The sequence below is a fragment of the Phyllobates terribilis genome, unplaced genomic scaffold, assembly GCF_046119375.1.
Source record: "Phyllobates terribilis strain yellow unplaced genomic scaffold, ASM4611937v1 Scaffold_639__1_contigs__length_902095, whole genome shotgun sequence".
Taxonomy (NCBI): Eukaryota; Metazoa; Chordata; class Amphibia; order Anura; family Dendrobatidae; genus Phyllobates; species Phyllobates terribilis.
Genome location: NW_027363399.1, coordinates 562,282 through 584,797, shown reverse-complemented (window position 1 = coordinate 584,797; position 22,516 = coordinate 562,282). Strand labels below are relative to the sequence as shown.

Here is a 22,516-nt window from a genome sequence, read left to right as displayed (position 1 = left end):
TGCACTTAAAATGTCTTTTTTGGCTTGCTCCAATGCCTTTTCTGAAACGTTGTCTCCCTCTGGTGGAACACTGACTTCTTTCATTTAACGCCTGCAGACTATAAAAAATAACCCAACCCAAAAAGTTTGGTTGATTAGTCTGTGGCATTCTTTTAAACTGTTGCTTATGGCGGTCTCTGTGAGCTTCTCAGTGCCGTTCAACCAGCCAGGTATCCTGCCTGCAGTAGATGGAATGTGGCAATGGAACACTGGCTGCGCATGTCATAATAGGCTCTGAGCCTTTATATACCAGCGCACGGCAGCAGCCACCTTCAGTCTGCTGCTGGACAGCCAGCAGCAGCAGGAAAGGTAAGTAATCAGCAATACTCCTGCTAAGGGTAGACAGCTGCTCGTCCCCCCCTTAATTGGTTCTCCTCCCTTCCACCGGTGTTGAGGCGGGTGGGAACAGCAGGGGGTGAGGGTGCTGTGCTAAAATAGTTGGAGTCATGCAGATCTAAAACGCGTGGATTGCTGCAGCAGCAAGCCGAAAAGTGCAGGCATGTAAGGGATCTAGAAGTTGACAACATGTCTTCTTATCGGGAGTCCAGGTGGCCATCTCCACAAATGGACTTTTCAGGATCCGAGGGTGGCACCATAGGCCGAAACCAATTCTGGTTATCGCTTCTCGGCCTTTTGGCTAAGATCAAGTGTAGTATCTGTTCTTATCAGTTTAATATCTGATACGTCCCCTATCTGGGGACCATATATTAAATGGATTTTTAGAACAGGGAGATGGTAAAAGAGCTTGCTCTGTCCACTCCACGCATTGACCTGGTATTGCAGCATTTCCAGGACCAGTGCACTCATTCTTTAATGCAGTTTCTAAAATCAGAAAGAATTGAATTCAATGCTTTTTGTTGCTTTTGCTTGTTTGTCGGATTTTTGGATGGACTTTTTGGCTTTGCTTTTCTTCTCCTCATTGTTTTTTTCATGTTAAAAGTTGCAGAAGCCAGATGACAAACTAATTTTGGTTCAACTTCAGCAACTCTGCATTGCATAGCCATGTACTGTAATGCAATGCTATCTATCTAGCTCTCCCTCTTTCCTTACTTTTGGATAAACAGCCATATTAGGCAAGCATTTTGGAGCTTTCACCTAACTAATTACAGGTGGTGAGATAAGCTGCAAAATATAATTGTTCTTTCAGTATATTGTTGCACACACACCATCTATTTAGCAAATGCCCTTGTTATCAACAGCAGCCATTTAAACTCACCTGAGCTAACAGGTATGTGCGCTGGTTACTCTGCTGCACTTAAAATGTCTTTTTTGGCTTGCTCCAATGCCTTTTCTGAAACGTTGTCTCCCTCTGGTGGAACACTGACTTCTTTCATTTAATGCCTGCAGACTATAAGAAATAACCCAACCCAAAAAGTTTGGTTGATTAGTCTGTGGCATTCTTTTAAACTGTTGCTTATGGCGGTCTCTGTGAGCTTCTCAGTGCCGTTCAACCAGCCAGGTATCCTGCCTGCAGTAGATGGAATGTGGCAATGGAACACTGGCTGCGCGTGTCATAATAGGCTCTGAGCCTTTATATACCAGCGCACGGCAGCAGCCACCTTCAGTCTGCTGCTGGACAGCCAACAGCAGCAGGAAAGGTAAGTAATCAGCAACACACCTGCTAAGGGTAGACAGCTGCTCGTCCCCCCCTTAATTGGTTCTCCTCCCTTCCACCTGTGTTGAGGCGGGTGGGAACAGCAGGGGGTGAGGGTGCTGTGCTAAAATAGTTGAAGTCATGCAGATCTAAAACGCGTGGATTGCTGCAGCAGCAAGCCGAAAAGTGCAGGCATGTAAGGGATCTAGAGGTTGACAACATGTCTTCTTAACGGGAGTCCAGGTGGCCATCTCCACAAATGGACTTTTCAGGATCAGAGGGTGGCAACGAAGGCCGAAACCAATTCTGGTTATCGCTTCTCGGCCTTTTGGCTGCGGTCAAGTGTCTTGTACAGGCGACTGTGGTCCAGAAGGTACTCGGGTACCCCTCTCCTCGGCCTTGCAGGGTGACCCACTTCGGTGGGCTCCCCTGCCTGCTGCTATTGGGAGAGGGCTTAGTCCCAGGGTAACGGGTTGCGATCCCCCCCAGCCTCTCAGGTGTTTCTGTTTACAGAACTCTGAAAGGCGCAGATTGCAAGCGGTTTGCGATTTGCTTTTTCTTGTTGCGTTACCATGGAGGTTGACCCCAACCTCGTGCCTCACTATGCGAGGCTTAAAAACACTATCCGTATTCATTTCACAGAGGGCGGAAGTGATGAAAGGAAATTGCGGTACGTAGTCCAGGACGTGCTTGAAGGGCTCTTTCATGTGCAGAAGAACGAGATTCTCTCTATCCAGGATTATCCGAGGCGTGGCGATTATGACATCACCTTCACCGGGGAAGGCCATTTTCAGGATGTCCTGGTAAGAGCCAGAAAGGCAAAAAACAATCCTATTCTAAAAGGAATACAAGTTATCGAGCACGTCCTGGATGAGGTAAAAATGGTAATCCTTAAAGTATTTTCTCCTTTCGTTACTTCAGTGGAACTAACATGTTTTCTTTCAATGTACTTTAAAAGTGTAAAATGTATAGGGAAAGTACTTAATGAGTTTCACATATGGACGTCCAAATGGAAATTTCTAGTAACATGTGAAAGAGACCCTAATTTCCCAGGCGGTGTGAAACTCCCTCCTGCACGTTTTAAAATAGGTTCCTCAAATGGAGACTTCTTTTTTTCTGGTATGCCACCCTTTTGTAGAAACTGTGGAAAATATGGCCATTTTAAGGATGACTGTGAGGCAACCTGTAGAAACTGTGCTAGTACAGAACATGACACCAAAGAATGTCCTCATGATAAAAAATGTAATTTCTGCCAAAAACCTGGTCATTTTTATTTTTCATGCCCACATAGGTTCTGGGAGGCCGAACAGAGACGGAAGGAAAAGGCCAGGACATCTGAAAATGAACCAACAGGTCAGACCACCCCTCAGGAGGAGGAACAACAACCTGGAGCCTCAGCGAGCAAAGAGGGCGATTCGAGTGATGAGGAAAGCTCAGAGGTAATGAAGGGTAACTCCCAAGCAGTGAGGAAAAGTTGGCACCAAGACAACAGGGAGGCTAAAAGAAAGGCAGAAAAGGAACAAAAGGGCATGATCGGTAAAACCAAAAGAGACCGGCAGAAGGTTGACACCGAGCCCGAGGCAAAAACTGGGTTTCCTGGGCCTGAGTCTGAGGCTAACTGGACTACGGTGGGTCCCCATAAAAAGAAAAGAGGGAAGAAAGATGGTTCGAATGGAGCGGCTGATGGGGATCAGATGGACACATCTCCTGGTGGGGATGTGGACGTTGGTCCCCCAAAGGTCCCGGACCCTGCTGACCCCGGTGGGGAGCCGGGCCTTGCCAGCTCCGTGAGCTCGGGTACATTGCCTTGTACACAACCTTCCCCTGTGTGTCGGCCTCCCCTGGGTGCAGGGGAGCCACCTGGGGACCCACCTGATAAGGATCTGAATGGCCAGCCCATGGAGACCCAGGGTGCTGTTCCTCTTAGTTGTCTCCCAAGCTACTCACATGTAGCGTTGGGTCATTGTCTTGGTGAGTCAAGTTCCTCCTCCATGGAGTCCTTACTTACGATAAATTCGGACGAGGGAAGTAGCTCGAGCGTAAGTGGTCTGGCCGGTTCAGCGGATAGGAAGTAAGTTCCGTATTTCTGTTTTATATAATTTTTTTACTTTCCTCCAATGGCAGAACTTAAGGGCATTTCCCTCAATGTGAGGGGTCTAAAATCAAAAACCAGAAGAGTAACATTATTTAATTTTTTAACTTGTCTTACTGCTTCCGTCTTCTTTTTACAGGAATGCAATATCCCGCACACAGTATCCTACAAAAAATACAAAGAGGATTGGAAATGTGGCCCATCAGTGTGGTCCGGGTCAAATGTTACCGGATCAGCAGGGATAGCTATACTTTTTAAGGGAAACGTTCAAATTGATTTTATCCAAGAGATTTTACCAGGTCGTATGTTATTAGTTAAAGCTTTTATTAATGGTGTAAAATGGCAATTTTTAAATTTTTATGGGTCCCCAGATAAAAATGAAAGAGCTGACATGTTAGAGATTTTACCATTATTTATTAATACCTCTGAACCTTTTATCTTGGCAGGTGATTTTAATTGTATTTTAAAGGGTGAAAGTCGGCGCTCTACAGCCGTAAGTAGAAACTATGACAAAACTACCGGTATGTTAAGTAATATTTTAAGTGATTTTAGACTTGTTGATATTTATAAAGAATGCAACAAGACTAGTTCAGTAGAGGCCGGCTTTACCTGGAGCAATTTAAATTGCAGTTCAAGAATAGATTTTATATTCGGTTCAGAACAAATTTTACCTGATAAATGTGAAACCCACGATAATATCTTCTCAGATCATAAATTTTTATCTTTTAGTGTAAAAATTAATGCTAATAAAAAATGTGGGAAAAAAACTTGGAAAATGAATGTATCCCTTTTAAATGATTCTAAGATTTTATCGGATTTTATTGAATTTTATAAAAACTGCAGGAGGAAGAAAGATGTAAATGTCCGTATAAGTGCCTGGTGGGATAAAATGAAAAAAAAAATAAAAGATTTTTTTATTAAGAAAAGCATATATAAAGCAAAAGAAAAGCTAGAATTATATAATAATTTAAATACCAGGTTACAGACCTTATATAAACTTAGAGAAAATGGTCTAGAAGTAGAAAAAGATATTAAAATACTGAAAGAAGAAATAACAAAATCACTAGAACAAAAAGGGAAAGAGCTCATTTTCCGCTCCAGAATAAAACACGTGGAGGAAGACGAAAAATGTTCTAGATATTTTTTTAAAAAAATTAGAGAGAAAAAAACAGTAATTGAAGATATAGATGGAGAGAAAAATATGGGAAAAATTTTGGAAAAGGTACATGGTTACTATTTTAATCTTTTTAATGATAAAACAATAGATGAAAATATAATGCAAAATTCCCTAGAAGAAATAACATCTGTTTTAGATACCGCCTCCCAAGAATTTTTATCACAAAACATAACAGAAGAATAAATTTTACAAACCATAAAAAGTTTTAAAATTGGAAAAGTCCCTGGATCAGACGGTATTCCTATAGAGTTTTATGTAAAATTTTATGATATTTTAAAAGAGGATCTGTTTTATGTTTTTACTGAAGTTTTTAATGATAAGGTTTTATTAAAATCCTGGAAAAAAGGGGAGGTCTCATTATTATATAAGAAAGGTGATAAGACAGACTTAAAAAACTGGAGACCTATAACCCTACTAAACTGTGACTATAAAATAATGGCAAAAATTTGTGCAAACCGCCTTAAAAAAATTATAGGAAAAATAATCCACTCAAACCAAGTATGTGGTGTGCCTGAGCGCAGTATCTGGGACAATCTAAACCTTGTTAAAGACTGTATTGAAGACATTAAAAACAGAAAAGGGAAGATGGCAATTTTATCAATTGACTTCGAAAAAGCTTTTGATCAGATTTCTCATTTTTATCTTTTTAAGGTTTTAGAAAAAATGGGCATACCAGAAAGGTTTTTATTATCTCTTAAAGCGTTTTATAAGGACTGCACAAGTAAGATTTTAGTAAATGGTTTTAAGACACAAGATGTTTTTTTAAAATCAGGGGTAAAACAGGGGTGCCCCCTGTCCCCACTACTTTTTATTTGTGCTCTTGAGCCACTTTTATGTGCAATCCGTAGAGATAGACAAATATGTGGTATCCCTCTACCTGGAAGCAAAGGAACAGAAGCAAAAGTGGTGGGTTACATGGACGATGTGGCGGTCCTTTGCCGAGATGCACCATCACTACAAAACTCACTCAAACAGATCCAATCCTTTTGTACAGCTTCTGGTTTTAAGGTTAATTTTAATAAGAGTAGTATTTTAAATATTGGGGAGATGATTTTACACGATGTTTTTATTCCAATAACTGAATCTATTAATATTTTAGGTATTTCTTTCTGTGAATTCAATAATGGTCTAAATAACTGGGAGGCGGTAGCTCAGAAAGTGAATACGAAAATATGTATGTGGAATATGAGAAAATTAACGATGGAGGGTAAAGTATTAATTATAAAAATGGTCATTTTGCCTCTTTTATTGTATTTGAGTTTGGTTTTCCCTCCCCCTGTAAATATTTTAAAAAAGATCACTAAAGCATGTTTTACTTTTTTCTGGAGTTCTAAGATGGAGAAATTAAAAAGAGAAATTGTAACAAAACCAAAGCTCAAAGGTGGGAAAGACTTTCCAGATTTTAGTAGATTCCTTTTAATTAAATTTTTTTGCTTCTGTTTTAATGCCCTTTTTAAAAATCACTATTGGTCCTTTTTTATGCGTTATAACACTGGTTTTTTTATGAGAAAGTTTGGGTGGTTTGAAACGGTTTTATCATCTCCATATGCTTTTAAACTGCCAACGCATTATTTAATTTTAGAAAAAATAGTGATTCATTTTAATTTAGGGGGTAAAGAAGCGGGAGATCTACAAAATAGTAAGAAATTAATTAAAAGTCTTTGTAAAAATGAAGAGTTATGTAACATTGAGCGCTATGATGATGAACAAATATTGAATATATGGAAAGTCATTAATGCAAAATATCTTTTTAATATACAGAAAGATTTGGCTTGGAGCTGCGCACACCAATGTCTTCCGTGCCGGGCATTCCAACATAGAAGAGGACTCGTGAGGTCTGCCATTTGCCCAAGAAGCGGATGTCAAGAGGAGGAATCAGTGAAACATCTACTATGGACTTGTCCTTTTGCAAAAGCGTTCTGGAGAAAATTGCTCCCTCTGATGGAAAAAGTGGCAGACCTCAAAGACTTTAACTACGCCACAATACTTTATGGACTTATGGAATGCCCAACAAAAGACCAAAAAATTATGGCATGGAAGACAATAAATTGCGCCAAAATAGCTCTCTGGAAAGCCCGAAATATTTTAATTTTTAATCATGATGAATTGTCTTTAAATGATGTTTTTAGTTTTTGTTTAAGTGAAATGTATGTATATTTTTTATTAGATAAAAAAAATAATCCAAATATCTCCCTAAAATGGGATGTCAATGTATGGAACACATTTTGAATTTTTGTAACATTTTATTAATTTGAATATATGCAAATTTTTATCCTATTTGAATAATTTATGCTTTTAAGTCTCGTATGTTTCGAGACAATGTATAAAAATTTGTAATGATGTAAAATGTTGCTTTTATTTCTGTACATCTGTGTAATTTTTAAATAAAACTGGTTTTATCCCTGTGAGGGGATAGCCAAATTAAAAAAAAAATCTGTTCTTATCAGTTTAATATCTGATACGTCCCCTATCTGGGGACCATATATTAAATGGATTTTTAGAACAGGGAGATGGAAAAAGAGCTTGCTCTGTCCACTCCACGCATTGACCTGGTATTGCAGTATCTCCAGGACCGGTGCACCCCTTCTTTAATGCAGTTTCTAAAATCAGAAAGAATTGAATTCAATGTTTTTTGTTCATTTTGCTTGTTTGTCGGATTTTGGGATGGACTCTTTGGCTTTGCTTTTCTTCTCCTCATTGGATTTTTCATGTTCAAAGTTGCAGAAGCCAGATTACAACCTCATTTTGGTTCAACTTCAGCAACTGTGCATTGCATTGCCATGTAATGTGATGCAATGCTATCTTTCTAGCTCTCCCTTTTTACTTCCTTTTGGATAAACAGACATATTAGGCAAGCATTTTGGAGCTTTCACCTAAATAACTACAGGTGGTGAGATAAGCTGCACAATATAATTGACCTTTCAGTATATTGTTGCACACACACCATCTATTTAGCAAATGCCCTTGTTATCAACAGCAGCCTTTTAAACTCACCTGAGCTAACAGGTATGTGCACTGGTTACTCTGCTGCGCTTAAAATTTCTTTTTTGGTTTGCTACAATGCCTTTTCTGAAACGTTGTCTCCCTCTGCTGGAACACTGACTTCTTTCATTTAATGCCTGCAGACTATAAAAGAGAACCCAACCCAAAAAGTTTGGTTGATTAGTCTGTGGCATTCTGTTAAACTGTTGCTTATGGCGGTCTCTGTGAGCTTCTCAGCGACATTCAGCCAGCCAGGTATCCTGCCTGCAGTAGATGGAATGTGGCAATGGAACGCTGGCTGCGCGTGTCATAATAGGCTCTGAGCCTTTATATACCTGTGCACAGCAGCAGCCACCTTCAGTCTGCTGCTGGACAGCCAGCAGCAGCAGCAGCAGGAGAGGTATGTAATCAGGAGCCCTCCTGCTAAGGGTGGACAGCTGCTCGTTCCACCCCACCCCCCGCCTTAATTGGTTCTCCTCCCTTCCAACGGTGTTGAGGCGGGTGGGAACAGCAGGGGGTGAAGGTGCTGTGTTTAAAGAGGTGGAGTTATGCAGATCTAAAACGCGTGGATTGCAGCAGCAGCAAGCCGAAAAGTGCAGGCATGTAAGGGATCTAGAGGTTGACAACATGTCTTCTTAACGGGAGTCCAGGAGCTCATCTCCACAAATGGACTTTTCAGGATCCTTGGGTGGCTCCGTAGTTTGAAACCAATTCTGGTTATCGCTTCTCGGCCTTTTGGCTAAGATCAAGTGTAGTATCTGTTCTTATCAGTTTAATATCTGATACGTCCCCTATCTGGGGACCATATATTAAATGGATTTTTAGAACAGGGAGATGGAAAAAGAGCTTGCTCTGTCCACTCCACGCATTGACCTGGTATTGCAGTATCTCCAGGACCGGTGCACCCCTTCTTTAATGCAGTTTCTAAAATCAGAAAGAATTGAATTCAATGTTTTTTGTTCATTTTGCTTGTTTGTCGGATTTTGGGATGGACTCTTTGGCTTTGCTTTTCTTCTCCTCATTGGATTTTTCATGTTCAAAGTTGCAGAAGCCAGATTACAAGCTCATTTTGGTTCAACTTCAGCAACTGTGCATTGCATTGCCATGTAATGTGATGCAATGCTATCTTTCTAGCTCTCCCTTTTTACTTCCTTTTCGATAAACAGACATATTAGGCAAGCATTTTGGAGCTTTCACCTAAATAACTACAGGTGGTGAGATAAGCTGCACAATATAATTGACCTTTCAGTATATTGTTGCACACACACCATCTATTTAGCAAATGCCCTTGTTATCAACTGCAGCCTTTTAAACTCACCTGAGCTAACACGTATGTGCGCTGGTTACTCTGCTGCGCTTAAAATTTCTTTTTTGGTTTGCTACAATGCCTTTTCTGAAACGTTGTCTCCCTCTGCTGGAACACTGACTTCTTTCATTTAATGCCTGCAGACTATAAAAGAGAACCCAACCCAAAAAGTTTGGTTGATTAGTCTGTGGCATTCTGTTAAACTGTTGCTTATGGCGGTCTCTGTGAGCTTCTCAGCGACATTCAGCCAGCCAGGTATCCTGCCTGCAGTAGATGGAATGTGGCAATGGAACGCTGGCTGCGCGTGTCATAATAGGCTCTGAGCCTTTATATACCTGTGCACAGCAGCAGCCACCTTCAGTCTGCTGCTGGACAGCCAGCAGCAGCAGCAGCAGGAGAGGTATGTAATCAGGAGCCCTCCTGCTAAGGGTAGACAGCTGCTCGTTCCACCCCACCCCCCGCCTTAATTGGTTCTCCTCCCTTCCAACGGTGTTGAGGCGGGTGGGAACAGCAGGGGGTGAAGGTGCTGTGTTTAAAGAGGTGGAGTTATGCAGATCTAAAACGCGTGGATTGCAGCAGCAGCAAGCCGAAAAGTGCAGGCATGTAAGGGATCTAGAGGTTGACAACATGTCTTCTTAACGGGAGTCCAGGAGCTCATCTCCACAAATGGACTTTTCAGGATCCTTGGGTGGCTCCGTAGTTTGAAACCAATTCTGGTTATCGCTTCTCGGCCTTTTGGCTAAGATCAAGTGTAGTATCTGTTCTTATCAGTTTAATATCTGATACGTCCCCTATCTGGGGACCATATATTAAATGGATTTTTAGAACAGGGAGATGGAAAAAGAGCTTGCTCTGTCCACTCCACGCATTGACCTGGTATTGCAGTATCTCCAGGACCGGTGCACCCCTTCTTTAATGCAGTTTCTAAAATCAGAAAGAATTGAATTCAATGTTTTTTGTTCATTTTGCTTGTTTGTCGGATTTTGGGATGGACTCTTTGGCTTTGCTTTTCTTCTCCTCATTGGATTTTTCATGTTCAAAGTTGCAGAAGCCAGATTACAAGCTCATTTTGGTTCAACTTCAGCAACTGTGCATTGCATTGCCATGTAATGTGATGCAATGCTATCTTTCTAGCTCTCCCTTTTTACTTCCTTTTGGATAAACAGACATATTAGGCAAGCATTTTGGAGCTTTCACCTAAATAACTACAGGTGGTGAGATAAGCTGCACAATATAATTGACCTTTCAGTATATTGTTGCACACACACCATCTATTTAGCAAATGCCCTTGTTATCAACAGCAGCCTTTTAAACTCACCTGAGCTAACAGGTATGTGCGCTGGTTACTCTGCTGCGCTTAAAATTTCTTTTTTGGTTTGCTACAATGCCTTTTCTGAAACGTTGTCTCCCTCTGCTGGAACACTGACTTCTTTCATTTAATGCCTGCAGACTATAAAAGAGAACCCAACCCAAAAAGTTTGGTTGATTAGTCTGTGGCATTCTGTTAAACTGTTGCTTATGGCGGTCTCTGTGAGCTTCTCAGCGACATTCAGCCAGCCAGGTATCCTGCCTGCAGTAGATGGAATGTGGCAATGGAACGCTGGCTGCGCGTGTCATAATAGGCTCTGAGCCTTTATATACCTGTGCACAGCAGCAGCCACCTTCAGTCTGCTGCTGGACAGCCAGCAGCAGCAGCAGCAGGAGAGGTATGTAATCAGGAGCCCTCCTGCTAAGGGTAGACAGCTGCTCGTTCCACCCCACCCCCCGCCTTAATTGGTTCTCCTCCCTTCCAACGGTGTTGAGGCGGGTGGGAACAGCAGGGGGTGAAGGTGCTGTGTTTAAAGAGGTGGAGTTATGCAGATCTAAAACGCGTGGATTGCAGCAGCAGCAAGCCGAAAAGTGCAGGCATGTAAGGGATCTAGAGGTTGACAACATGTCTTCTTAACGGGAGTCCAGGAGCTCATCTCCGCAAATGGACTTTTCAGGATCCTTGGGTGGCTCCGTAGTTTGAAACCAATTCTGATTATCGCTTCTCGGCCTTTTGGCTAAGATCAAGTGTAGTATCTGTTCTTATCAGTTTAATATCTGATACGTCCCCTATCTGGGGACCATATATTAAATGGATTTTTAGAACAGGGAGATGGAAAAAGAGCTTGCTCTGTCCACTCCACGCATTGACCTGGTATTGCAGTATCTCCAGGACCGGTGCACCCCTTCTTTAATGCAGTTTCTAAAATCAGAAAGAATTGAATTCAATGTTTTTTGTTCATTTTGCTTGTTTGTCGGATTTTGGGATGGACTCTTTGGCTTTGCTTTTCTTCTCCTCATTGGATTTTTCATGTTCAAAGTTGCAGAAGCCAGATTACAAGCTCATTTTGGTTCAACTTCAGCAACTGTGCATTGCATTGCCATGTAATGTGATGCAATGCTATCTTTCTAGCTCTCCCTTTTTACTTCCTTTTGGATAAACAGACATATTAGGCAAGCATTTTGGAGCTTTCACCTAAATAACTACAGGTGGTGAGATAAGCTGCACAATATAATTGACCTTTCAGTATATTGTTGCACACACACCATCTATTTAGCAAATGCCCTTGTTATCAACAGCAGCCTTTTAAACTCACCTGAGCTAACAGGTATGTGCACTGGTTACTCTGCTGCGCTTAAAATTTCTTTTTTGGTTTGCTACAATGCCTTTTCTGAAACGTTGTCTCCCTCTGCTGGAACACTGACTTCTTTCATTTAATGCCTGCAGACTATAAAAGAGAACCCAACCCAAAAAGTTTGGTTGATTAGTCTGTGGCATTCTGTTAAACTGTTGCTTATGGCGGTCTCTGTGAGCTTCTCAGCGACATTCAGCCAGCCAGGTATCCTGCCTGCAGTAGATGGAATGTGGCAATGGAACGCTGGCTGCGCGTGTCATAATAGGCTCTGAGCCTTTATATACCTGTGCACAGCAGCAGCCACCTTCAGTCTGCTGCTGGACAGCCAGCAGCAGCAGCAGCAGGAGAGGTATGTAATCAGGAGCCCTCCTGCTAAGGGTAGACAGCTGCTCGTTCCACCCCACCCCCCGCCTTAATTGGTTCTCCTCCCTTCCAACGGTGTTGAGGCGGGTGGGAACAGCAGGGGGTGAAGGTGCTGTGTTTAAAGAGGTGGAGTTATGCAGATCTAAAACGCGTGGATTGCAGCAGCAGCAAGCCGAAAAGTGCAGGCATGTAAGGGATCTAGAGGTTGACAACATGTCTTCTTAACGGGAGTCCAGGAGCTCATCTCCACAAATGGACTTTTCAGGATCCTTGGGTGGCTCCGTAGTTTGAAACCAATTCTGGTTATCGCTTCTCGGCCTTTTGGCTAAGATCAAGTGTAGTATCTGTTCGTATCAGTTTAATATCTGATACGTCCCCTATCTGGGGACCATATATTAAATGGATTTTTAGAACAGGGAGATGGAAAAAGAGCTTGCTCTGTCCACTCCACGCATTGACCTGGTATTGCAGTATCTCCAGGACCGGTGCACCCCTTCTTTAATGCAGTTTCTAAAATCAGAAAGAATTGAATTCAATGTTTTTTGTTCATTTTGCTTGTTTGTCGGATTTTGGGATGGACTCTTTGGCTTTGCTTTTCTTCTCCTCATTGGATTTTTCATGTTCAAAGTTGCAGAAGCCAGATTACAAGCTCATTTTGGTTCAACTTCAGCAACTGTGCATTGCATTGCCATGTAATGTGATGCAATGCTATCTTTCTAGCTCTCCCTTTTTACTTCCTTTTGGATAAACAGACATATTAGGCAAGCATTTTGGAGCTTTCACCTAAATAACTACAGGTGGTGAGATAAGCTGCACAATATAATGGACCTTTCTGTATATTGTTGCACACACACCATCTATTTAGCAAATGCCCTTGTTATCAACAGCAGCCTTTTAAACTCACCTGAGCTAACAGGTATGTGCGCTGGTTACTCTGCTGCGCTTAAAATTTCTTTTTTGGTTTGCTACAATGCCTTTTCTGAAACGTTGTCTCCCTCTGCTGGAACACTGACTTCTTTCATTTAATGCCTGCAGACTATAAAAGAGAACCCAACCCAAAAAGTTTGGTTGATTAGTCTGTGGCATTCTGTTAAACTGTTGCTTATGGCGGTCTCTGTGAGCTTCTCAGCGACATTCAGCCAGCCAGGTATCCTGCCTGCAGTAGATGGAATGTGGCAATGGAACGCTGGCTGCGCGTGTCATAATAGGCTCTGAGCCTTTATATACCTGTGCACAGCAGCAGCCACCTTCAGTCTGCTGCTGGACAGCCAGCAGCAGCAGCAGCAGCAGGAGAGGTATGTAATCAGGAGCCCTCCTGCTAAGGGTAGACAGCTGCTCGTTCCACCCCACCCCCCGCCTTAATTGGTTCTCCTCCCTTCCAACGGTGTTGAGGCGGGTGGGAACAGCAGGGGGTGAAGGTGCTGTGTTTAAAGAGGTGGAGTTATGCAGATCTAAAACGCGTGGATTGCAGCAGCAGCAAGCCGAAAAGTGCAGGCATGTAAGGGATCTAGAGGTTGACAACATGTCTTCTTAACGGGAGTCCAGGAGCTCATCTCCACAAATGGACTTTTCAGGATCCTTGGGTGGCTCCGTAGTTTGAAACCAATTCTGGTTATCGCTTCTCGGCCTTTTGGCTAAGATCAAGTGTAGTATCTGTTCTTATCAGTTTAATATCTGATACGTCCCCTATCTGGGGACCATATATTAAATGGATTTTTAGAACAGGGAGATGGAAAAAGAGCTTGCTCTGTCCACTCCACGCATTGACCTGGTATTGCAGTATCTCCAGGACCGGTGCACCCCTTCTTTAATGCAGTTTCTAAAATCAGAAAGAATTGAATTCAATGTTTTTTGTTCATTTTGCTTGTTTGTCGGATTTTGGGATGGACTCTTTGGCTTTGCTTTTCTTCTCCTCATTGGATTTTTCATGTTCAAAGTTGCAGAAGCCAGATTACAAGCTCATTTTGGTTCAACTTCAGCAACTGTGCATTGCATTGCCATGTAATGTGATGCAATGCTATCTTTCTAGCTCTCCCTTTTTACTTCCTTTTGGATAAACAGACATATTAGGCAAGCATTTTGGAGCTTTCACCTAAATAACTACAGGTGGTGAGATAAGCTGCACAATATAATTGACCTTTCAGTATATTGTTGCACACACACCATCTATTTAGCAAATGCCCTTGTTATCAACAACAGCCTTTTAAACTCACCTGAGCTAACAGGTATGTGCGCTGGTTACTCTGCTGCGCTTAAAATTTCTTTTTTGGTTTGCTACAATGCCTTTTCTGAAACGTTGTCTCCCTCTGCTGGAACACTGACTTCTTTCATTTAATGCCTGCAGACTATAAAAGAGAACCCAACCCAAAAGGTTTGGTTGATTAGTCTGTGGCATTCTGTTAAACTGTTGCTTATGGCGGTCTCTGTGAGCTTCTCAGCGACATTCAGCCAGCCAGGTATCCTGCCTGCAGTAGATGGAATGTGGCAATGGAACGCTGGCTGCGCGTGTCATAATAGGCTCTGAGCCTTTATATACCTGTGCACAGCAGCAGCCACCTTCAGTCTGCTGCTGGACAGCCAGCAGCAGCAGCAGCAGGAGAGGTATGTAATCAGGAGCCCTCCTGCTAAGGGTAGACAGCTGCTCGTTCCACCCCACCCCCCGCCTTAATTGGTTCTCCTCCCTTCCAACGGTGTTGAGGCGGGTGGGAACAGCAGGGGGTGAAGGTGCTGTGTTTAAAGAGGTGGAGTTATGCAGATCTAAAACGCGTGGATTGCAGCAGCAGCAAGCCGAAAAGTGCAGGCATGTAAGGGATCTAGAGGTTGACAAGATGTCTTCTTAACGGGAGTCCAGGAGCTCATCTCCACAAATGGACTTTTCAGGATCCTTGGGTGGCTCCGTAGTTTGAAACCAATTCTGGTTATCGCTTCTCGGCCTTTTGGCTAAGATCAAGTGCAGTGATTTAGCGATTGCTGCCTTGGTTTTGGTTGGAGGTGTCTGGGGTACCTGGCTCGTCGGCCTTGGGGGATCGTCCTTACCTAATTGTGGGGACTTCACCCCCTTGCTGCTATAGGCGTGTCGGCTTAGTCCCCAGACAACGGGAAGTGATCATACTCGCTCCTTCTGTGTGTTGGAGTGGAGATTACGCTCATTCTGTTGGAGAATCATGGCAACAGAGGCGGAGTTGTGGCCGAAGTTGGAGGTTCCAGAACATGCACGTGTGGAGACCGCTTTCCGGATTTTTGTCCGGAGAGACTGTCAGAAGGTTAAGGACTTTCGGTTTATTATGAAGGAGATCATCTTGGGTGTCGCAAAGGTGAAAAAAGAAGACATCGTGGCAGTTATGGATTATCCCCAAAAGGGTGTCTATGACGTGTTTTTTGAGTCTAGGAAGATTTTGGAGAACTATATGGATTCTTTTGATGAATTGAGACATGAGAAGTTTGTTGGAATTCGGTTTCAACGTCACGTATTTAGTAGTGAAAAGATGGTGACAGTGAAGATGTTTTCACCACTGGTTCCAGAAGAGGACATTGTCACGTTTTTGAGTGGTTTTGCCAAGTCTGTAGTATCAAAAGGTAAAGTAATGAATGAATTCGGAGTATGGACGGGAAAGTGGAAATTTTTTGTGGAATTTAACATGAACAAGGATAGGAGTTTTTCCTACCCGCCTCAAAGGTTTAAGCTTGGTAAAGTAAGTGGGAATGTATTCTTTAATGGGATGGATTCCTTTTGTTCAATTTGTGAGGTATATGGTCATAAACGTGAAGACTGTACTGCAGAAAAGTGTTGGAAGTGTAAAGCGGAAGGACATGTTTCTAAATCATGTCCAGTAGAAAGGAATAAGTGTAACCTGTGTATGGAAATTGGGCATAGGTTTAAGGAATGCCCAAAGAGAAAGAGTAATAAGGAGAAGATGGAAAGTGCAAAGGCGGAAAAGAAAGAAAAAAAGAAGACGGTAGAGGTTCAGAGGCAAACAGAAGAGGAGGAAGCTGATAAAGAAATGGACAAAGTTAAAAAAGGAATTGCGGAAATGAAGGGAAGTGGTGTGTGTTTTGAAGCTTTTTTTCCAAAGGTAATCGCAAGTGTGAAGGCAAATAAAGAGAGGTTTTTTGAAACCTATAAGGTGGGAAGGACATGGATAGATTATGTGAATACAAACTTTGAATCTTTCTCGCAAGAGAAAGGACTGTTGGAGTATCTAACATATTATGCGTTGAAGGGAGGAATGCAGTAATGTGTTTTGTTTCCTTCCTCTATATATTATGTGTCTGAGAGGAAATACTGGTTGTTGTTTTGTTTTTTTTGTATATGCATTAAATAATGTTTTTTTGTTTTAAAATGACACGATGATGGATTTGGTCCATCACCGTTTTCAGAAGTATGGAATCGAGATGGTACTTGTAATCTGAGTGTTATGGAAAAAAAAAAAAAAAAAAAATCTGTTCTTATCAGTTTAATATCTGATACGTCCCCTATCTGGGGACCATATATTAAATGGATTTTTAGAACAGGGAGATGGAAAAAGAGCTTGCTCTGTCCACTCCACGCATTGACCTGGTATTGCAGTATCTCCAGGACCGGTGCACCCCTTCTTTAATGCAGTTTCTAAAATCAGAAAGAATTGAATTCAATGTTTTTTGTTCATTTTGCTTGTTTGTCGGATTTTGGGATGGACTCTTTGGCTTTGCTTTTCTTCTCCTCATTGGATTTTTCATGTTCAAAGTTGCAGAAGCCAGATTACAAGCTCATTTTGGTTCAACTTCAGCAACTGTGCATTGCATTGCCATGTAATGTGATGCAATGCTATCTTTCTAGCTCTCCCTTTTTACTTCCTTTTGGATAAACAGACATATTAGGCAAGCATTTTGGAGCTTTCACCTAAATAACTACAGGTGGTGAGATAAGCTGCACAATATAATTGACCTTTCAGTATATTGTTGCACACACACCATCTATTTAGCAAATGCCCTTGTTATCAACAGCAGCCTTTTAAACTCACCTGAGCTAACAGGTATGTGCGCTGGTTACTCTGCTGCGCTTAAAATTTCTTTTTTGGTTTGCTACAATGCCTTTTCTGAAACGTTGTCTCCCTCTGCTGGAACACTGACTTCTTTCATTTAATGCCTGCAGACTATAAAAGAGAACCCAACCCAAAAAGTTTGGTTGATTAGTCTGTGGCATTCTGTTAAACTGTTGCTTATGGCGGTCTCTGTGAGCTTCTCAGCGACATTCAGCCAGCCAGGTATCCTGCCTGCAGTAGATGGAATGTGGCAATGGAATGCTGGCTGCGCGTGTCATAATAGGCTCTGAGCCTTTATATACCTGTGCACAGCAGCAGCCACCTTCAGTCTGCTGCTGGACAGCCAGCAGCAGCAGCAGCAGGAGAGGTATGTAATCAGGAGCCCTCCTGCTAAGGGTAGACAGCTGCTCGTTCCACCCCACCCCCCGCCTTAATTGGTTCTCCTCCCTTCCAACGGTGTTGAGGCGGGTGGGAACAGCAGGGGGTGAAGGTGCTGTGTTTAAAGAGGTGGAGTTATGCAGATCTAAAACGCGTGGATTGCAGCAGCAGCAAGCCGAAAAGTGCAGGCATGTAAGGGATCTAGAGGTTGACAACATGTCTTCTTAACGGGAGTCCAGGAGCTCATCTCCACAAATGGACTTTTCAGGATCCTTGGGTGGCTCCGTAGTTTGAAACCAATTCTGGTTATCGCTTCTCGGCCTTTTGGCTAAGATCAAGTGTAGTATCTGTTCTTATCAGTTTAATATCTGATACGTCCCCTATCTGGGGACCATATATTAAATGGATTTTTAGAACAGGGAGATGGAAAAAGAGCTTGCTCAGTCCACTCCACGCATTGACCTGGTATTGCAGTATCTCCAGGACCGGTGCACCCCTTCTTTAATGCAGTTTCTAAAATCAGAAAGAATTGAATTCAATGTTTTTTGTTCATTTTGCTTGTTTGTCGGATTTTGGGATGGACTCTTTGGCTTTGCTTTTCTTCTCCTCATTGGATTTTTCATGTTCAAAGTTGCAGAAGCCAGATTACAAGCTCATTTTGGTTCAACTTCAGCAACTGTGCATTGCATTGCCATGTAATGTGATGCAATGCTATCTTTCTAGCTCTCCCTTTTTACTTCCTTTTGGATAAACAGACATATTAGGCAAGCATTTTGGAGCTTTCACCTAAATAACTACAGGTGGTGAGATAAGCTGCACAATATAATTGACCTTTCAGTATATTGTTGCACACACACCATCTATTTAGCAAATGCCCTTGTTATCAACAGCAGCCTTTTAAACTCACCTGAGCTAACAGGTATGTGCGCTGGTTACTCTGCTGCGCTTAAAATTTCTTTTTTGGTTTGCTACAATGCCTTTTCTGAAACGTTGTCTCCCTCTGCTGGAACACTGACTTCTTTCATTTAATGCCTGCAGACTATAAAAGAGAACCCAACCCAAAAAGTTTGGTTGATTAGTCTGTGGCATTCTGTTAAACTGTTGCTTATGGCGGTCTCTGTGAGCTTCTCAGCGACATTCAGCCAGCCAGGTATCCTGCCTGCAGTAGATGGAATGTGGCAATGGAACGCTGGCTGCGCGTGTCATAATAGGCTCTGAGCCTTTATATACCTGTGCACAGCAGCAGCCACCTTCAGTCTGCTGCTGGACAGCCAGCAGCAGCAGCAGCAGGAGAGGTATGTAATCAGGAGCCCTCCTGCTAAGGGTAGACAGCTGCTCGTTCCACCCCACCCCCCGCCTTAATTGGTTCTCCTCCCTTCCAACGGTGTTGAGGCGGGTGGGAACAGCAGGGGGTGAAGGTGCTGTGTTTAAAGAGGTGGAGTTATGCAGATCTAAAACGCGTGGATTGCAGCAGCAGCAAGCCGAAAAGTGCAGGCATGTAAGGGATCTAGAGGTTGACAACATGTCTTCTTAACGGGAGTCCAGGAGCTCATCTCCACAAATGGACTTTTCAGGATCCTTGGGTGGCTCCGTAGTTTGAAACCAATTCTGGTTATCGCTTCTCGGCCTTTTGGCTAAGATCAAGTGTAGTATCTGTTCTTATCAGTTTAATATCTGATACGTCCCCTATCTGGGGACCATATATTAAATGGATTTTTAGAACAGGGAGATGGAAAAAGAGCTTGCTCTGTCCACTCCACGTATTGACCTGGTATTGCAGTATCTCCAGGACCGGTGCACCCCTTCTTTAATGCAGTTTCTAAAATCAGAAAGAATTGAATTCAATGTTTTTTGTTCATTTTGCTTGTTTGTCGGATTTTGGGATGGACTCTTTGGCTTTGCTTTTCTTCTCCTCATTGGATTTTTCATGTTCAAAGTTGCAGAAGCCAGATTACAAGCTCATTTTGGTTCAACTTCAGCAACTGTGCATTGCATTGCCATGTAATGTGATGCAATGCTATCTTTCTAGCTCTCCCTTTTTACTTCCTTTTGGATAAACAGACATATTAGGCAAGCATTTTGGAGCTTTCACCTAAATAACTACAGGTGGTGAGATAAGCTGCACAATATAATTGACCTTTCAGTATATTGTTGCACACACACCATCTATTTAGCAAATGCCCTTGTTATCAACAGCAGCCTTTTAAACTCACCTGAGCTAACAGGTATGTGCGCTGGTTACTCTGCTGCGCTTAAAATTTCTTTTTTGGTTTGCTACAATGCCTTTTCTGAAACGTTGTCTCCCTCTGCTGGAACACTGACTTCTTTCATTTAATGCCTGCAGACTATAAAAGAGAACCCAACCCAAAAAGTTTGGTTGATTAGTCTGTGGCATTCTGTTAAACTGTTGCTTATGGCGGTCTCTGTGAGCTTCTCAGCGACATTCAGCCAGCCAGGTATCCTGCCTGCAGTAGATGGAATGTGGCAATGGAACGCTGGCTGCGCGTGTCATAATAGGCTCTGAGCCTTTATATACCTGTGCACAGCAGCAGCCACCTTCAGTCTGCTGCTGGACAGCCAGCAGCAGCAGCAGCAGGAGAGGTATGTAATCAGGAGCCCTCCTGCTAAGGGTAGACAGCTGCTCGTTCCACCCCACCCCCCGCCTTAATTGGTTCTCCTCCCTTCCAACGGTGTTGAGGCGGGTGGGAACAGCAGGGGGTGAAGGTGCTGTGTTTAAAGAGGTGGAGTTATGCAGATCTAAAACGCGTGGATTGCAGCAGCAGCAAGCCGAAAAGTGCAGGCATGTAAGGGATCTAGAGGTTGACAACATGTCTTCTTAACGGGAGTCCAGGAGCTCATCTCCACAAATGGACTTTTCAGGATCCTTGGGTGGCTCCGTAGTTTGAAACCAATTCTGGTTATCGCTTCTCGGCCTTTTGGCTAAGATCAAGTGTAGTATCTGTTCTTATCAGTTTAATATCTGATACGTCCCCTATCTGGGGACCATATATTAAATGGATTTTTAGAACAGGGAGATGGAAAAAGAGCTTGCTCTGTCCACTCCACGCATTGACCTGGTATTGCAGTATCTCCAGGACCGGTGCACCCCTTCTTTAATGCAGTTTCTAAAATCAGAAAGAATTGAATTCAATGTTTTTTGTTCATTTTGCTTGTTTGTCGGATTTTGGGATGGACTCTTTGGCTTTGCTTTTCTTCTCCTCATTGGATTTTTCATGTTCAAAGTTGCAGAAGCCAGATTACAAGCTCATTTTGGTTCAACTTCAGCAACTGTGCATTGCATTGCCATGTAATGTGATGCAATGCTATCTTTCTAGCTCTCCCTTTTTACTTCCTTTTGGATAAACAGACATATTAGGCAAGCATTTTGGAGCTTTCACCTAAATAACTACAGGTGGTGAGATAAGCTGCACAATATAATTGACCTTTCAGTATATTGTTGCACACACACCATCTATTTAGCAAATGCCCTTGTTATCAACAGCAGCCTTTTAAACTCACCTGAGCTAACAGGTATGTGCGCTGGTTACTCTGCTGCGCTTAAAATTTCTTTTTTGGTTTGCTACAATGCCTTTTCTGAAACGTTGTCTCCCTCTACTGGAACACTGACTTCTTTCATTTAATGCCTGCAGACTATAAAAGAGAACCCAACCCAAAAAGTTTGGTTGATTAGTCTGTGGCATTCTGTTAAACTGTTGCTTATGGCGGTCTCTGTGAGCTTCTCAGCGACATTCAGCCAGCCAGGTATCCTGCCTGCAGTAGATGGAATGTGGCAATGGAACGCTGGCTGCGCGTGTCATAATAGGCTCTGAGCCTTTATATACCTGTGCACAGCAGCAGCCACCTTCAGTCTGCTGCTGGACAGCCAGCAGCAGCAGCAGCAGGAGAGGTATGTAATCAGGAGCCCTCCTGCTAAGGGTAGACAGCTGCTCGTTCCACCCCACCCCCCGCCTTAATTGGTTCTCCTCCCTTCCAACGGTGTTGAGGCGGGTGGGAACAGCAGGGGGTGAAGGTGCTGTGTTTAAAGAGGTGGAGTTATGCAGATCTAAAACGCGTGGATTGCAGCAGCAGCAAGCCGAAAAGTGCAGGCATGTAAGGGATCTAGAGGTTGACAACATGTCTTCTTAACGGGAGTCCAGGAGCTCATCTCCACAAATGGACTTTTCAGGATCCTTGGGTGGCTCCGTAGTTTGAAACCAATTCTGGTTATCGCTTCTCGGCCTTTTGGCACGATCTGTAGTGGGTTGTGACATTGGGCTGAAGGTTACTGTGGTGGCAGAACCGATTCTTGGCCTTTGGAGATATCCAGTGCTGCTTTTGGGAATCGGTGCTAAAGCTGCAGTGCCTTTTCTTTACGGAGGACGGTGTGTTGGAGGGAGGACGAACTTCGTGGAGGCTGCGATCCGTGTGTGATATTTTCCTTGGTATCTGGAAAAGAAGAGGAAAATCATGGAGACAAGGAGAAACCCTGGAGGAAGGAAGGAGAATCAAGCAAGCAACCCGAATGATTATTTCTCGGAGGAGCATCCGCTGAAGGACACCATCAGGTTCGTGGTTGCTCCTGACCACCGGCAGGTGAAAGATTCTCAATTTATTTTCAATGTTATTTGTAAGCTCTTGAAGATCGACAAGGAGCATCTTTTTTGCTTTCAATCTTTTTTTTCTCGAGGACTTTATGATGTTACGCTTAATAAAGCCTCGCAGTGTGAAAGTGCCTACGCTCTTTATGAAGTAAATAAAGAGAAGGTAGAGCTGGAGGGGGTGAAAGTAATCCCCTCTTTTCAGTTTTCAATGAAAGTACTGACGATTCATTTGTTTAGTCCATTTATTACAGACTCTGAGGTTGAAAGTTACCTATCAATGTATTGTGACAAAATCATCCC

At 42.9% G+C, this 22,516-nt stretch overlaps 11 non-coding genes across 11 annotated transcripts; all 11 read left to right on the top strand.

The window, feature by feature from the left end:
* Nucleotides 1-656: 656 nt before the first annotated feature.
* On the top strand, nucleotides 657-847 carry LOC141234726 (U2 spliceosomal RNA). The gene has a single exon (XR_012300630.1). It is a non-coding gene; the product is annotated as a U2 spliceosomal RNA (small nuclear RNA).
* A 6,453-nt stretch (nucleotides 848-7,300) lies between these two features.
* LOC141234759 (U2 spliceosomal RNA) lies at nucleotides 7,301-7,488 on the top strand. Its single transcript, XR_012300661.1, has one exon. It is a non-coding gene; the product is annotated as a U2 spliceosomal RNA (small nuclear RNA).
* A 1,115-nt stretch (nucleotides 7,489-8,603) lies between these two features.
* LOC141234718 (U2 spliceosomal RNA) lies at nucleotides 8,604-8,794 on the top strand. Its single transcript, XR_012300622.1, has one exon. It is a non-coding gene; the product is annotated as a U2 spliceosomal RNA (small nuclear RNA).
* Nucleotides 8,795-9,909: 1,115 nt separating this feature from the next.
* LOC141234717 (U2 spliceosomal RNA) lies at nucleotides 9,910-10,100 on the top strand. The gene has a single exon (XR_012300621.1). It is a non-coding gene; the product is annotated as a U2 spliceosomal RNA (small nuclear RNA).
* A 1,115-nt stretch (nucleotides 10,101-11,215) lies between these two features.
* On the top strand, nucleotides 11,216-11,406 carry LOC141234716 (U2 spliceosomal RNA). Its single transcript, XR_012300620.1, has one exon. It is a non-coding gene; the product is annotated as a U2 spliceosomal RNA (small nuclear RNA).
* A 1,115-nt stretch (nucleotides 11,407-12,521) lies between these two features.
* Nucleotides 12,522-12,712, top strand: LOC141234737 (U2 spliceosomal RNA). The gene has a single exon (XR_012300640.1). It is a non-coding gene; the product is annotated as a U2 spliceosomal RNA (small nuclear RNA).
* Nucleotides 12,713-13,830: 1,118 nt separating this feature from the next.
* On the top strand, nucleotides 13,831-14,021 carry LOC141234715 (U2 spliceosomal RNA). The gene has a single exon (XR_012300619.1). It is a non-coding gene; the product is annotated as a U2 spliceosomal RNA (small nuclear RNA).
* Nucleotides 14,022-16,620: 2,599 nt separating this feature from the next.
* On the top strand, nucleotides 16,621-16,808 carry LOC141234770 (U2 spliceosomal RNA). Its single transcript, XR_012300668.1, has one exon. It is a non-coding gene; the product is annotated as a U2 spliceosomal RNA (small nuclear RNA).
* A 1,115-nt stretch (nucleotides 16,809-17,923) lies between these two features.
* Nucleotides 17,924-18,114, top strand: LOC141234731 (U2 spliceosomal RNA). The gene has a single exon (XR_012300634.1). It is a non-coding gene; the product is annotated as a U2 spliceosomal RNA (small nuclear RNA).
* A 1,115-nt stretch (nucleotides 18,115-19,229) lies between these two features.
* LOC141234725 (U2 spliceosomal RNA) lies at nucleotides 19,230-19,420 on the top strand. The gene has a single exon (XR_012300629.1). It is a non-coding gene; the product is annotated as a U2 spliceosomal RNA (small nuclear RNA).
* Nucleotides 19,421-20,535: 1,115 nt separating this feature from the next.
* LOC141234714 (U2 spliceosomal RNA) lies at nucleotides 20,536-20,726 on the top strand. The gene has a single exon (XR_012300618.1). It is a non-coding gene; the product is annotated as a U2 spliceosomal RNA (small nuclear RNA).
* The last annotated feature ends 1,790 nt before the right edge of the window (nucleotides 20,727-22,516 follow it).